General features: G+C 37.2%; 1 pseudogene; it reads right to left on the reverse strand.

The window, feature by feature from the left end:
* Positions 1-3244: 3244 nt before the first annotated feature.
* LOC109101661 overlaps positions 3245-17169 on the reverse strand; it is a 70297-nt pseudogene continuing 56372 nt past the window's right edge.

Raw genomic sequence — 17169 nt, forward strand, 5'->3', positions numbered from 1 at the left:
TTTGCAAAAACATGTTTAATTTCTCCTTGATGCTTATTTACAAGTAGTAAATCTGACAACAAAAAAAAACAACAACAACAACAAACATATTTACACATGAATAGACACCAGTGACAGTCTAAGTCCTGAATCATAATTGTTCAAATGTCTTTCGTTATTTCAGTTTTCACCACCACACAAAATGTCTTGCTTCATCTTTTTTCTGGTCTGAAGGACAGATACTTCATTATTCATTTTCAGAAATTACTGGGAAGAAACAAAGCAAAAAAGCGATGAGGTTAGACATGAGAGCTTCTGTATCTGTGCCGCAGTATTACTGCATTATCATCTTGGACCTTCATAGTGATCTTGAGTTTAAGAGCAGATTCATGAAAACATTACAGGAACATATGAAAGGAGAGCAGAGAAAACTCCAGCAGCACCAATTTAGACATATTTCAATCTAAGAAACAACAACAGGATCAAAATATAAATAATTTAAAACACATTGTGAAATCTTTTTTTTTTGTACATGTGATTTGAAGGTTGGGTGTAAACATTGAAAGTCCCTGGGAAGAACTGCAACCCAAACGTCCAGAACATCACCGGTGAGTCCAGCAAACTGACCACAGCGGCTCTCTGGTCATGAGACAAACTCAAGAGTGGAAGGAAGATCCTGAGATGTTTGGATCTCATTTTAAAGCATGCAACGTCAAACCAGACTGATCAGAAAGTCAACGGCTGGTCCGCTGCAGTTACAACTGATCAAAAACACCAACACGACCTCCATCAGTTTATATCCGCTAATACAGGACTGACTGTGCAAAGTGTAGACATGCACCAACTCACTGACAGCACAGGGTTATTGCATGAAGATCATGTAGATCAGATTGAAATATCTGTCAAAACAAACCAGCTGAGCAGGAGAAAAAGCCAAACTAACACTGTTTCAACGTCAGACTTAATGTAAAGTCTGTTTCTTTTCTTTTCATGTTTGGGTAAAAACGAATGACGCCAGATGATGATCTGCCCTGACATCACTATCAGAGCAGAGCTGGTTACTTTACTTACAATACAACCATCAAACTGGTTTTGAGGCTTGTTCACACCAAGAAGGATGGCTTTAACCAAAATGTTTAGCAGTCTACATTAAAAGGAAATGCCCATCACTATAATCCACTTTCAGATCAACTTATTTTTCTAGCTGATGAACAAAAAAAAAACAATGACAGGTTAAACAAAATCTTCCTTTTTAAAGTGTGCACTGCATTCACAAAACACATGTGACCCTGGACAACAAAACCAGTCTTAAGTGTAATTTTTTCAAAATTGAGATTTACTGAATAAATAAGCTTTCTGTTGATGTATGGTTTGTTATGATAGCATAATATTTGGCAGAGATACAACTATTTGAAAATCTGGAATCTGATGGTGCAAAAAAAAAAAAAAAAAAAAAAATCAAAATATTGAGAAAATCACCTTTAAAGTTGTTCAAATTGAATTCTTAGCAATGCATATTACTAATCAAAAATTACATTTTAATATATTTACTAAATATCTTCATGGAACATGATCTTTACATAATATCCTAATGATTTTTGGCATAAAAGAAAAATCTATAATTTAGACCCATACAATGATTTTTTTGGCTTTTGCTATAAACATACCTTTGCTACTTATGACTGCTTTTGTGCTCCAGGGACACATACTGTATCAGAAGTGCACATTTAGAATATGCAATATTATTGTCCTTTGGTGAGGATTCTAATATACAGTAGTCATCATTCATGGTATGAACAGGCCTTTAGTTTGATATTTTGGTAAAATCAGCATTAGAGACCCCACGAAACGGCCTGATTAGTTCAGTTTTCCTTTGCGCGGAACATACTTTTCCAATTAAAAAAGAGAGTTTTGGATAGTGCTCTCAAACAGCTAATAGCTTTTATTCAGCCATTTTACTTGTATTTAATTGCAAAAAGCAAACCAGCTTGAGTTTAATTTGGACATAGTAGTAGAGCAGTGTATGATGAACTCAAATCTAAAAAGCATGTTGATCTCATGAGCTCTTTAAGTTAAATCTGATATGAGAAACTGGCCAAAAACTTCAGAAGAGACTCACTGAGGACATGGAAGATTGATAAAAAAAAGAAAGAAACCAGAATGATTTTTCATCACTGATTCTGTTGTTCTTTTCGTACCTGCTCATGCCGCAATTTATGATGCACTAAAACATTCGCTGATCAACGACGAATCTCAGGTTCAAGAGGAAACAAACAGATTGACAAACGTGCCGTCTCCTCTTCAAGTGTTCAGTGAAAGCAGAGCGATTGATCAGACGGAATCAATCAGGCCCATCTCATTAAAAACAAAAGCCCAGTTTCTCTTTTCTGATCACGGAGGCTGAAGGCCTGATGAACGAGCGTATCGACACGCCGCAGAAACACTGACTCATGCATCTGAAACAATTCACTCGGCCTCCTTTTCACTCATTTATTTCCGCTCAGTCTCACTAAACACAGTGATTCCTTCAGAAAATGAACCTGCTGAAATGATCCGAGCAAATTGATTCGGCGTCTAAACTCAAGAGTAGCATCTGAGGAATCAGTAATTAAAGCTTTGCTTAAAAAAAAAAAAAAAAAAAAAAAAAATAGTCCATGAATATTTTCGCGTCATCAATTTTTTTCATAGTAAAACAATCAGAGCACATTCCTACTTCACAATCCCTTTTTAGCATTAAACAACATTCAAATAAAACATGGCACAGGACAAGATTTTTATTCATATTTTTTCTTATTTTTCTTTCTTTTTTGTCATTGGGTGTGTAATGTCAAATTCACCTTCGTCAGCACTATTGTACGTAAAGGTTAAAACAGACGCGTCTCTAGCGTTTCCTGACCCCGAAACGTGACGTCATGTTTCATGAGATGGAGGCATTGCTCGTTGATTCTTTAAACTGTGCAAATTCAGCAGAAACACAAGTGGCAAAGAGAGCGGAGAGTCGATAACATATGTACAAAATAATAAACACGCAATCAGATTAGATTATTGTCCTTTGATCTGTCGCGACTGTTGGCTCGTGACACACGGTCACATGGGGGGGGGGGGGACTTCATCAGAGGTCCCAAAACGTCCTCATTGTCTTTTCAAACAGGAAAGAGTGTCTTTGTCCGCATTGTGTGAAGACGTCCACCGCACTCAACAACAAATCATCCAAACACGACGCAAAATCTACACCACCCTACAACATTGGGGGGGGGGGGGGGGGGAGCGTTGTGGCTTTGTCCTGGTGTAAAAACCCACAGTCCTGATCAGCTGGAAAGAGCCATGGTGTCGATCACCTGCTCCAGTTTAGCCCTCAGTCTCTGGCGGCGGGACTGTTCATCCCTCTCCAGCGCAGACAGGATCTACACAGAACGAGAAAACCCAGTGAATTCAGACACACATCAGACTGAACGCGTTCTGAGGCCTGAGCGGTGTTCGCTTCTCACCTCGTCCTTGTATTTGGTGATGTAGGAGAAGATTTCGTGCAGCGCGCTAATACTGTTGAACTGATTCAGATGCAGACGCACGCGACGTTCGGCCAGATACGCGCTCATGTCCTGATCACTGATCGCCGGCATCCGCGAGATATCAGAGTAATACCTGCACAACACACACACAGCCATCCATCAGCAGTTCAACATCCATCTGCAGATCAAACATATCAATCTGCTTTAACTCACTCCCTTTACACTTCTACACTTTATAACATTTTATTTCCTGTAAGTACATTTCTACTGTCTCTAGCACCAAAAACAATGGCTTCTGAATGAACTCTTTTGCAGTCTGGTTTCAACAAATAGTGAACCAGGAAGGTAGTTTTGCACTGTGAACACTAGTCTATGTCGTATGTCTGCGTAGTAGGGATGTAAGATGTACACTTCTGTTAAAAAGTGGGGTCAGTATGATTTTTTTAGTTTTAATTAAATTCACAAGTGACAGTAAAGACATTTATAATGTTAGAAAAGATTTCTATTTCACATAAATGCTGTTCTTCTGTACTTTCTATTCATCTGTGAATCCTGAAAAATAAAAGGTATCACAGTTTCCACAAAAACACTGTGCAGCACAATATTTTCAATATTAATGATAATCAGAAATGTTTCTTGAGCATCATATCAGAATGATTTCTGAAGATCATGTGACACTGAAGACTGGAGAAATGGTGCTGAAAATCAAGCTTTGATCAAAGAAATAAATTTGAACATATATTCACATAAAAAAACAGTTATTGTAAATTGTAATAATATTTTATAGTGTTAGTTTTAAATGTTAATGTTAATTTTGTTTTTGATTAGATAAATGCAGACTTGTTGAGAACCAAACCTAATCTATTTGAACGGAAGTGTAAAAAACATCATCTAAATATTTTTAAACATTTTAATCATATTTATCATGTAAAGTATTTAAATTTAAAATATAGCTAATAATAAAAAGTAGCTGTAATAATTAAGGCATTTTACACTATTTTTAACTAAATAAATGAAAGAAGCCATAACATTTGCTTATTGTCCCGATATAAAGTACTGATAAAAATAAATATTTCTTAAAAAATTTGAGCCGTCTTTTTGAGTGATGCCATAAATTGTTGATTCTGAAGGATCAAATCATTCATGCAAACAGATCATTTGAACTAATTATGTAACTGAATCAAACTGACCCACTCAACTAATGCTATAAAACATGTTTTAATGCAAAACTAGTCTAATGATTTTTTCTTCGGGAAACTTGCTGAGATAAAAAGTGCAAAATCATCCACAATGCATTATGAATATGTGATATATCATCCAACACTGTAGACGCAGCAGGTAGCCTGTCACTTGTGTCATGAGTCGTACCTCTCCACCCAGTTCTTGTAGTTGGGGATGTCTTTAGCGTAGAGCAGCTTGTTGGAGGGCGAGTCTTTGCCCAGCTTGTGTTCTGACGTGGAGCAGGAGTCCATGAAGGTCTGAGCCACGACGGACAGACACGCGTCTGTAATGCAATTGGTCTTATGAATGTCGAACACAAACTGAGGGTTTCTTGATCCGACGTTCACCCAAGAACCTCAACGGCAAGCTGCAGACAAAGAGGAACGGCAATCAAACACAGACAGAGGAAGCATGCATGCTTTAATACAATTATAGACTTCTAGACTTAGAGACTCACAAGTTGATCAGTTGCTCTTGTGTGTGTGTTTGGGGTCTGGTTTTGTTTTTATGTGTGTGTGCTCGTCTAAGAAGTCAAACATGTATTTGATGGCCAGAGGAAGCGCGCTGCCCCGGTGGGCCGTACTGAAGATGGTCTCAAACAGGTCGTCTACAAACTTCTGCAGTGTCCCCTGTGAGAGACGAGTCAGTCAATCAAGGCATGCTTTACACTGTTCTTCACCAAAGGAAATAAACAGAGGCATGATGAACAGAAATATTTACAGCATACCTGTATATTTTCTTTAAAGGAATAAATTAAACATGGAACGGAAAAACGCCACATTTTTGATTGACCACATTCTAAATGATGAACTGATTCATGCAAACAGAACATCTGAACTGATTTATGTAAAGGAATCAAACTCATGCTCAGAGATGCTACATTTAAAACAAGTCTTAATGCAAAACTTTTTCTTTAAGAAACTTAGTTGATATAAAAGGCAAAATCATTGCAATGTCCTCAAAGTATAGGCTTTTTCTATTGCAAGCAAAAACATTGTAAATATACACTGCGAAAGATTTTTGTCTTGTTTTCCAGTACAAATATCTAAACAATCTTACATAAAGATACATTTACTTAAGAAGCAAAATGAAATACTATATTATTTTTCTAAATAATTTTTTTTAATAAATAATAGGCATCAAAATAATCAGGTTTATGCTTGAAACGAGTAACAATAACTGCCAATGAGGTTTTTGAATTAAGTGTGTTTTTCTGATTTGAATTTGGTGTACCATTTTCTTGATTTAAGCCTAAACTCAATTTATTTTTCAGAAGGCAAGAACTTATATCTTATGTGGTTTTCCTTGTTGTGTCTTGATTTGAATTAACGAATGTTTAGATATTTATTCTTCCAAAACTAGACAAAAAACACAAAGCATGAGCTAAGACCCTGTAGACGGACATTACGAGGTCCAACCCCATCAATGCCAGATTCCCTACTGAAGAGTCAGTGATTGGAGCGGTGTGTGTTTCGGTCCAGCGCGTGTGTGTCTCACAGCGCAAACATAGTGCAGGCCGGGGAAATGCAGCAGGTTTGGCCCAGATCTCTGTTTAGTGTCAGACGCAGGGACGGAGCAAAGGATTGATTAAAGAAGCCTAGGTTTTCCGCAAAAACGCTTCATAAGCAAAGTCCACTGGTCTTAATTAAGATACAGTTCTCCCCATGAGAGTGGGGGATCACTGCCGCCTTAAAATGGTAATGTGATGAAAACTAGTCATTCACACCCAAAACGGTACAACACTGTCTCGCGGACTCAGCTAAGCGGAAAATCCAGACATGTGCTTTTCAAAAGTCGAGGCAATGAGGGGGGGGGGGTTTTTTTTTCCAGTGTTGTGTTTCTCACAGAGCGGGAGGAGTATTAGTGCACCGATTTAACGTACTCGTAGGAAAACATCACGCTGGAGTAAATACATCCGTACAATCTCGTAAAAAAATACTTTTTTTTTTTTTTTTTGGGATTTGACAGTATTCTTGGACTACATGTTAAATTAGGGTGCTCTGACTACATGTAAATATGTGACAGTGTTGATATTAATAACTAAAATTATTAATATTAAAATTGGTTTTTTGTCACTGAAATAAAGCTAAAATAAAATAATAGAATGTAGAGAATATTAGAAATGATGAATTGGAAATGTTAGTGATGTAAGTTTTGTGAAATAAGTTTAATGTAAAATAAATAAATAAAAAAAAAAAAAAAACAATAGATTAAAGTTGATTAAAACTTAAACTATAATGAAATAATAAATGATGCACTGGCAACTTACTGTGAGCAAACAGCATTACAAAAAAATACAAAACCTTTACAAAAAAATTTGGTATACTGAAAAAATAGAAAAAAATAAACAAAATTTTAAAAAATGTTTTATACTGTTTTATTTTGATATAATATAGTATATTATATTATATATACATAGGAATACTATATATATATATACATAATTAGTGTTGTAAAATGATAAATAAGATGATCGTTAATGTTTTTTTTTGATAGTATGTGTTATTTTTAAATTGTATTTTTGTGTGTTATTTATATTTAGTGATAAGTAGGTGTTAATTTACCAATGGCATACTGCATACTATTTAGATGTAGTACGCAGTAGGTACCTTGCGGATCATCTCTTTTAGCAAGTATTTTGAAAATTGATCCCCCTATTTTTGGTATGTAATGCATGCAATTTTACAGTTTTTAAGGGATGTTCAGTAATCTTTGTTGCCACGTGGACTGCCTAATGCACCTCTCCTACCTTGGTAGCCAGCAGGACGCGTCAGTAGATCTCAGAGACCATCTTGCTGCCGCGGTCCCCCTCCCGCTGGTCCGGATGGTCGTGGTTCTTCACCAGGTGCCAGAGTTTGGTTTGGCCGCTCTCCAGGTCTGGCGTGATCATGGGCGTCCGCGAGCGAAGGCTGTCTGGACTGCTGGCCGTTCTCAGCATGCTCTCTGTGGACACGAAGAGGACGGCTCGGTCGGTCAGAAAGTGAGAAATTTGGGGGAGAAATATGCAAGCAAACTGTAAAACTGTAGAAAACTGAGAGAGATTCTAAATTATAAAAAAATTTATGACTGTAGAAAACTGAGAGAGTATAGGGAGCGACACAGCCTCCAAATTGTAGGGTTTATATTATCCTATGTGATAAAAACGATAGTCATGCTATCATAACGCTTTCTTTTTCTCTCTGTTACCTCCCTCACTGTCCAAACACATCCTTTCCTTTCTGATCTGCAAGTTCTAGATGCGCCCTGAGTTCATCATTCCCAATGAGGCGACAGAGCATTAGGGATACACATACAAACACATACACTTCAGCCCCAGACAACAAACACCAGAGAGAAATATACAGAGATAAAGACGGGATGAGGGGGGGGAAAAGGCGGGGGGGCTATGTTGGAATAAAACGGACATACATACAGGTATAATGCTCTTCTGCATCCTGCACCATGAATTATTCTGTATACTGCCTTGACTTTTTTTTTTTTTTTTTCAAAGCGTGCCGGAATAAAAACAGTTCTTTATTTGGTATTATAAAAACTAGTCAGATGTCTAACATGTACAGTGTATGCTGTTTAATTACAATTTGCTTACTCTTTGTTAATGGAATATTGATTTTGGCCAATTCACTGCAAATAATTAAGCCCCATAAAATGACGCCTAAAAACCGTAACTAAAATATATATATAAAATGCTGTGCCCTGTCCAATGATTAATCACGATTTAATAGCCAATCCAAAATCTAACAGTTTATTGCGTCACCATAAATATATGTCGTCGTGTACTGGGTCATATTTATATGCTTATAATATCAATATCTATGTATATATATAAATACACACACAGTATATATATTAAATTTAATATTTACATGTATATTTTCTATTATTCATATTATAATATTATAACATAGCATATTTTTCTTTAAAAATATGCATGCCATGTGTGTGCATAATATATAAAATAGTATCTATATACACAGTACACACAAACTTTTATTTTGGATGCGATTAATCGCGATTAATCGTTTGACAGCACTAATAAAAATAAATAAATCAATCATTAAATCCAAAACAGAAATGTATTTTTAAAAACAAATCTAACAAAAATGACAAAAGCACATAAGAAAATGTTCATAACTGAACATATATAAAAATAAATAAATAAAACTGGCAATAGAAGGCCACGTTTGATCCATAACAAAAATGACATACTGCAAAGGCGTATCCGTATACTCTGGGTACATCACAGAGCTCTCTCTCTCTCTCTCTCACCCGTACATCTGACTGAAGCGATTTGGTGAACGTCGAATGTGATAGAAGCGATGGTGGCATCGGATCACTGCCAGAGTGCGAGTGATGATTGTAGGCGGAGGTCTAGCTTGGCAACCAATTGCGATCGATGACACCATCGTGAACCTAGGACAACAGTGAGCGAGCTTGACACTGGTGGGACGCTATTTCTGCACACAACATTACAGGAGACAGTCAGAATCAGACCAGATCAGCATATTTAATTATGGCCACTAATCATGAAAATTCTGAAACATAAAACAAATTTTGTAAATATTTTAAGTTTTACATTGTAAAACATCCAATATTGCAAAAAAAAAAAAAAAAAATATTTTTAAGCATATAAAAAAAAAAGTATTAACATTTAAAATTCTAGATTCTAAATTCTACAGCTTTGCTGACTAATAATTTTGGTCACCATATCAGTTATTAGCCATTAATTCTCTAAAATCTATCTTGTAAAATTTACATTTTGTAAACATGTAAACGTAAAATGTCTCAATGTAAACTTCAGATATACATGTAAAATTCTAGATTCTAACTTCTAGAGCTTTGTGTCAGCTCAGAATTACAATATTGATAATCAGTTATCTGATTATTATTACCGTAAATTCTTAAAAAAAAAAAAAATTCTATACTGTATAACTAAAGTTTCAAATGACAAATCAAATGTACAACTTTGTTTTGTAAAATTAGAATTTTGTGAGTTTGTAACTTCAGTGTAATCTTGTACATTTAAGATGAACTAAAAACTATAAAAAAATGTTAAATTTTATTTAATATTATATATTTACAATATCCGTTCATCATATCAGTTGTTAATATAATTTTGTCATTAATTTTATTTTTAAATTGTATTTTTAGTTGTTGTTACATACAAAAGTATTTGTAAAATAACAGCTTTCTTTAGTACCATTAGTGTTATATCTGTAAACATGTAAAACATATTTTGTTTTTTTATGCACAGCCTTATTTTTAGCCAAAGCACGTACAAAAGTATTACAATGCATATATCTGTGTCAGTGCATCTCTACTGACCAACACTGCTTCTGTGGTTATGTTTTGTAAACTGTTTGCTTATGTAGGTTACCTGTTCGTGCTCTACGTGTTAAATACTTAGTTGCCATACCTAGTAACTTGCTTGAGGGGTTGCCATGGTTACTGGGCAGCGGGGTGTAGAGGTATTGCCATAGTAACCAGGCAGAGGATGCGGCGAGGCCACTGCGGTTACCTGATAGTGTGCCAGTGTGTTGAGACGCTTCCAGTCGTTGTCGATCTTAGTGGTAACGTCCTCGTCCTGGAGAATGATCCGAGCCATGCGACCCTGACGCCACTCTGAGCAGAGAAAACACACATCAAAATCAGCCGTCTAGACATTTTCGACTGATCCCTGCTGTAAAAAATGTTATTTATGGTCATTTGCTGGACGTCCAGCTGGTGGGGTTAAGGTCAAACATCTTGCTCAAGCTGGTAGACCACACTGTAACCACAATAAAGCAGCTCGGTTTCCCAGCGTTCATTATTTTCGTACCGAGGTCCATGTCTCCGACTTTGGGCCGCTGTGAGTACGGAGTGCCTTTAAAGACGGCGTCCAGCAGCTTATCTTTGACCTGCGTGATGGTGTCGCAGTTCAGGCACTTAACGGTGACCTCGGCTGCGTTCTCATTCTCTGGGTTAATGCAGTGCAGCGTCTGCAAACCAGGGAAACACATCTGAGAGTATTAAAACACTCTCCCACTTCAGTAAATCACATACACACTGTACACTGAAACAAAAGCGTTGAATAGCTCAATACAATAGCACCTGTTTAAAAAAAAAAAAAAAATAAATACTTAGCAGTGTTTAAACCTTATAACAAAATACTTTAACAGGTCCTCTGTTTCTGCCTGCCGGATTTTAAAAACTAGAGGTAACTGTGGCTTTATTATCTCTCAATTCTGACTTTCTCTTCTCAAAACTATGACAAAATGCATAAAAAAAGATTTGTGTTCCTGTTCCATTCCTTGTTTGATTCTGAGTCAGAACTGAACCAGTGTTTTGTAGTCGCTGATCTGTTGATGTCGCGATGAGTTTGTCGCGCTGAGCGAGTCGTAGCTGGCCTCTCCGGTGATGGTGTCTATCGGCCCTTTTTCCATCTGCGTGCTTTTATAGCACAATACAGCATGGAAGAGAGGATCACCTGCCACACTCTTGCAAACACACACACAGATAACGCCATGAGGGAGATCTAGACCTCAGAACTCACCAACAACACGGTGGAACACACCTGGTGCAGGTGACTCAGTGCAAGACACTTTGTATATCTCCTTAATATAACTTACGATCAAGTGAAATTATTTTCACTCGTCCATAAACTCAGACTTGAGTTCACCCAAATGTCAGGCTACCCACCCATAAATCATGCACCACACCCGTCGGACTCTAGGAGGAGCTGTAACAAGCCAATTCATGTTTTAGCTTCGAAATCAGAGGCTATTATGGGGTAAATGAATCCTTCATTTTCTCCATTTCATCCCTGGAAGGCGGCATTTTGAGTTTCACACAGCAGTGATATCAACAGATCATGGGACGCACACAACGTGATTTTTATATTTTGTGAGAATTCAAGGTGGTATTATAATAAGTGTTACTTTAGGTGAAAATGACTCAATGCTGCCTGAAAAGGTTTCAGAGACTTCCCATTTGAAAACAGCTTTTTCCTAATGAACTTTTCCGTAGTTTAAAGGGACGCAGTTCACCCAAAAATGAAAATTCTGTCATCATTACTCTCACCCTCAAGTTGATCCAATTCTCCTTTCTTCTGTTGAACATAAAAGAAGATATTTTGAAAAAATGTCAATAAGGTTGAAGTTTTTGGTCCTCATTAACTTCCATATCTATCGGAAAAAAATACTAAGACACTTAGCAACCTTGGAATGACTTGAAGGTTCCATTTTTGGGTGTGAACTGTCCCTTTAAGGACTTCAATTACAATCCTAATTTACATGATAATTTGGCGTTTTTGTACGTGAAAGGCCCTAAAAAACAGGCATGTTAAAATAATTCCTGCTAAATCCAGTTGTCAGATTTGGGCAGATTAAATGTTTAAAACTGGCCCATGACCCTCAAACATGTTGTGGGCAGGAGGATATTATGAGGAGTCGTAAATGATGTTAATATATGGTGTCCCTGGTCGTCACCATAACTGTGATCGAGAAGTTTTCCACCATGGCCGATAACTGTGTCTGCAGCATCTATTCTTCCACTTTTGCCAATTGTGGTCATTTTCTCCACTTTGCCCGATGATTGACACTTGCTTGATCGATACTTTTTGCTTCTGCGCCCCCTTTTCCTTTCATTCCTAGCCATTTTACAGCACTCCATAACATGAAATGAGTGCACAAAACAGACGAAGTCAAAATACGTTAGCGGGTGTCATGCGCCCATTTTTAGTTTCTTACCTCTAGCCACTTCTCTTTCCCTTTCACCCATTTCAAATCATAATAAAAAGTTCCCTATTTAGCTCTATTTCATTATATATTTCAATAACCTCTGACCATTATGTCAAAGATGTCTTCAGCCTTCATATTTGGTTTCTAATCACAAATATGTCCAGATGTCAAAGATGTCTTCAGCCTTCATTTACTATTTCACTGATCTAAAATACAAACCATGCAAAGTAAATTGAGGTCACTGCCTGACAATGGATTCAGTTGGAAAAGCTAAGAAAGGATTTATTTCGAAACATTTTCATAAAACACTGTCTGATGAAGGTTTATGCATGACCACAAATGTATTAAATACGATTTGCAAGTTTATAGCACAAGGTAGCGCGGATTTATCCGTTTTTAGGTTAAAACATTCTTATATTTCATTACATTTACTTGTGAAATGATAGTTATTAAAACAAATGATTAAATTTAGAAATTAATAAATAAAATTATTAAAATACTAACAATTATATAAATAATAGTATTATTTATCTAAAATTCATTTTTAATAATTAATTTGTGTTTAATAAGATTTTTTTTTGTATCATTTTATATTTTTTATTTATTTAAATTAAATAAAAAAAATAGTGTTTAACAGATTTTAGCTATCAAAACTAGACTGTAGCTTTTTGGTCACTTACAGTGCTAAACCACAGCTTCAGTGCTTAAGCTGCCGATGAAGTGAAAATGCAAGCTTTAGAGATGAGTTTATTGTCTCAGCACAATATCTTGAAGATCTAATGTGAACCAACTCCTACCAAAATAAATCAGACAAAACCACAGAGACCGCTCCTCCTGCGCACTCAGGAGCACCAGTGCCGTGTAAAAGCAGCTTGTTTAGACGTGGAAATGAGCCGGCCTTGCCGGGTGCGTCCGGTGAACAGACCCCGAGGCGAACAGTACGAGCCGACGGGAGGGTTAATAGAAGGCTAATGACTGTGGAGGAGAGAGCTGGGAGAAAAACACTTCAGAGCGAGATAAGTGATCACAACAGCCAATCACACGCCTCTCTCTCCGCGTTTGGCTCAGTCTCTTCCTCCTACACACATTCTATGGCTTTCATCATTCAAAACTGCTGCTCTTCTCTCCGCGTTTGCCTCAACTAATGTGATCATCATCTTCGTCTATCAGTCCGTACCTGTCCCAGTCCCGTCTGTCTCCTGAGAGTGTGTTTCTGTTGTGTGATGATGATGGGGCGCATAACGTCTGTATCATCAGTGCTTTATGAAATCTGCAAATGAGCCCAAATGAGAGCGCAAATGTGTTAAACCACAGAGGGCAAAAAAATGTGAGAGAGTGAGAGAGCAAAAGATCAGTGGTTTATTGATTTATGTTTTGTGTTTTTGTGTTTTTTTAATGGTTTTATTGTGTTTTTGTTTATTATGTTGATGTGCAGAGGGGGTCAGGAGCCAGTTTGAAAAATATGCCACATTATTAAAGTTAAATGGCGTCGCAAAAAGCCGCTTCTTTTTAAGGCTCATGGCTAATTACCCAAAGTAATTAAAATGTATAAGACTTTAACAGCGGGCAGCGGCGCTTGTGCTCCTCAGGTGAAAACACCTGAGCGACGACAACTAATCCGTGTGTGACTCCTGCTGGATGTTTTGTTGTGTCCCGTGTCCTCTCACTGGGATCCATAGCGGGACGGTGCGGCCCATCCATATGCCGGTCCTGCCACGCTGGGCTCATTAGCAAAGGGATAAATAATTAAACACACAGATGTAATGAGTAGCAGGAGACACACACACACACCCACACACACACCACTGCACAACTCCACCCACGCCATCACTTGCGCCCTCACACTCCAAAAAAACTTTCCCTCACTCCACCAGCGTTGTGAACTTCGTTTATGGAAGCGCTTTATGTTAATGCAGGTTCTTAAAGATTGTAATAATGAACTCCCCCTGCGGGAATGATAACGTACATCTGTCTATCTTGTATCTAAATTTCAATAAACAAACTCAAGGTGAAACAGTAATTCAACAGCAACATGATCATGTGCAGAGAGAGTCTGGACCCTAAATATGCAATCAAAAACCACCGCATTTATTAAATCATCTCAAGACCCTGTGAAGAAAAATGTGGTTTACTGGTTTCAGTCAACTGTGGATGAAAACCTCCTTTACATTTGGTCAGTACTTTGTAGCATCATACTCATTAGTTTTAGGTCATTTTACTCTAATTGATAAAACTAAAAGTTGATGCAAATTTTAAAATTAAAAAGAAACTAGACTCAATTTTAACCTCATTTTCAAACAAACATACACAAATCATACTCATTAGTTTTAGGTCAAGGACTTTTTAAATGTTTTTGGAAAGAAGTCTCTTCTGCTCACCAAGGCTACACTTATTTATACAAAAATACAGTAAAAACAGGAAAATTATGAAATATTATTGCAAATTCAAAATAGCTTTGTTTTCTTGTGCTGAATATCTGTTAAAAAGTAATTTATTTCATGCTGTCTCAAACCTGAATTTTCAGGCATCATTTACCCCTGTGTCACATGATCTTCAGAAAGTCATCTAATAATGATGATTGCTGCTCAAGAAACATTTCTGATTATTAGGCAATGTTGAAAACAGTTGCGCTGCCCAATAATTTTTGTGGAAACAGAGACATTTTATTTTTCCTGATTAGAAAATAGTAACACAGTAACAACTTAAGTAACATTATAAATCTCTTCACTGTCACTTTTTGCTCAATTTAATGCATCCTTGCTGAATAAAACAGTAGTGCATAAAAGTATACATGCAAATAAATGCATTGAAATTGCATAAATATTATTTTGTCACACATAACATAAATAGATCACATGACAAAAGCTCTTTGAAACCAGTAAACCAGACCAGTGAACCAACCATATTTGTGATTGCAGCGAATCCATGAAATGAGTAACATCACTTAAGATGCATGGAAACAGTCATACAGTTCCTTCCACTCACCTTGAGAAAACTTGTAGAGGAGGAAAGTAAACCAGTTTTGTTAGCATCTTTCAGCCACAGATTCAGTCCTGAGGGGGAAACAGAGTAAAAAATAAATGTCAAGGATTTATTTACTTGGGTGTCGGAGTCCCCGAGGTAACCTTTAAGAGCAGAGAGAGATGCTTTGAAGGCTTCTTCATTCCCCAATTTCCCGAGCCTCACAACAAGAAAAACAGCCATTCCCATAACCAACATCTTTCGGGGGATGTTGAATTAAACTCCCATTTGACATCAAAGTGCCTCGGCCGCATTATTCCTTCAAACCTCTCAAGGACCCGAGCGCAAAGCAAACACGCTAATACTATTTCACATTAATAAACAAACCAAAGCGCTTGCTCTCTTCCCTCGCAAAAGCATTAAAACTTCATTAAGCGAAACACACAATTAAAATATTCCGTATCTTCTGTTATTAAACAGAAACCTGGCACACAATAACAACCCTCCAAAAACAAGTCCCTCGGAAATGAGGCTAATTACACGGCTTGGTAATGAACGGACCTTATTAGCACTAATCTGCTCACGGGCGTGCGCGAGAGGAGTGCGCAGACGAGGCATCTGGTGAAATGTGTTTGTTTTACCATCTCGTGTGCTTGAATTATTCACGATCGACTCGTTAAGACAGATGCAGAGGAACACGATAAGGCACGAGAGGTGAACGACACGCCGCTTGTGAGGAGTATATAAAAAACCTGAGATTTCTGGAGGAGTGAAACGCTTGAGATGTTGACTGCTCACATTTATTTGATCTTCAGGTGAGGTTTGTCAGGTGAGAGAGAGGAACGGAAACTGAGAAGCTAGAGTGGAAAAATTAATCTAAAACCAAACAAAAGAACGGTCATTTTTAAGGTATTGCAAAATATTGCTTGGGTATGAATGACACAAAACCTGTCTGGCAATAATAATAATAGTTATAAATGAGTTAAAATTAATGAATGCAAAAATACATTTTTGCATTTTCAGACAATAGTGATATTATTTTCATGACAATTAAACCATTTCTCATTACTGTAACAGTACAGATACATCAGAATAGAATTTGCATATTTTTGTATATTAACTGATTAATCAAACCACTTTCAAACAGTCATTTCTACTGTAATCAGCATGAGAAATGCTTGATTGTCATGCAAATAATATCACAACATGAAAGAGTATAAATAGTTCTAAAACAGGCTTCTTATTCTTCATGCAATTTCATTCCTTTTAATTTTGAAATAAATGCAAAATGTCACATGCTATTATTAGATTCATCCAAATGGATCTGGGGATGCATCTTTGTAACTTTTTTGTTGCAAATGAAGCTGATGTCAAAGAGATGTACTGCAGATGAAACACTGAAATGCAAAAAGCGTTGACTTGTTTTTTTCTGTGATATTGATTCAAGACAGACACGAGCGAAAGGAGAGATTACAGCAGCATGTTCTCCCCTCATCACATCTCTCCTCCTCCTCCAGGAGCTTCATCTCCCACAGCGCTCCTCCTCACGCCGGCGCTCCGCGGGGAACGAGTGTGTGCTCAGGTGTGTAACACCATCTGACAGAAACAGAGCCAGGGACGCGAGAGGGCAAACCGAGAAACGGAGGGATGGAGAAGGATGATGGGGAGAGCAAATGTGTTACCCCTAGAAGTCAAACTCATCCTCATCATTACTTTCATCATGTCCACTAACACTGTGACTAAACCAGGTGCAACGTGGGAACTTGTGAACATCATGCAATTAG

The sequence above is a fragment of the Cyprinus carpio genome, chromosome B6 (assembly GCF_018340385.1).
Source record: "Cyprinus carpio isolate SPL01 chromosome B6, ASM1834038v1, whole genome shotgun sequence".
NCBI classification, from domain to species: Eukaryota; Metazoa; Chordata; class Actinopteri; order Cypriniformes; family Cyprinidae; genus Cyprinus; species Cyprinus carpio.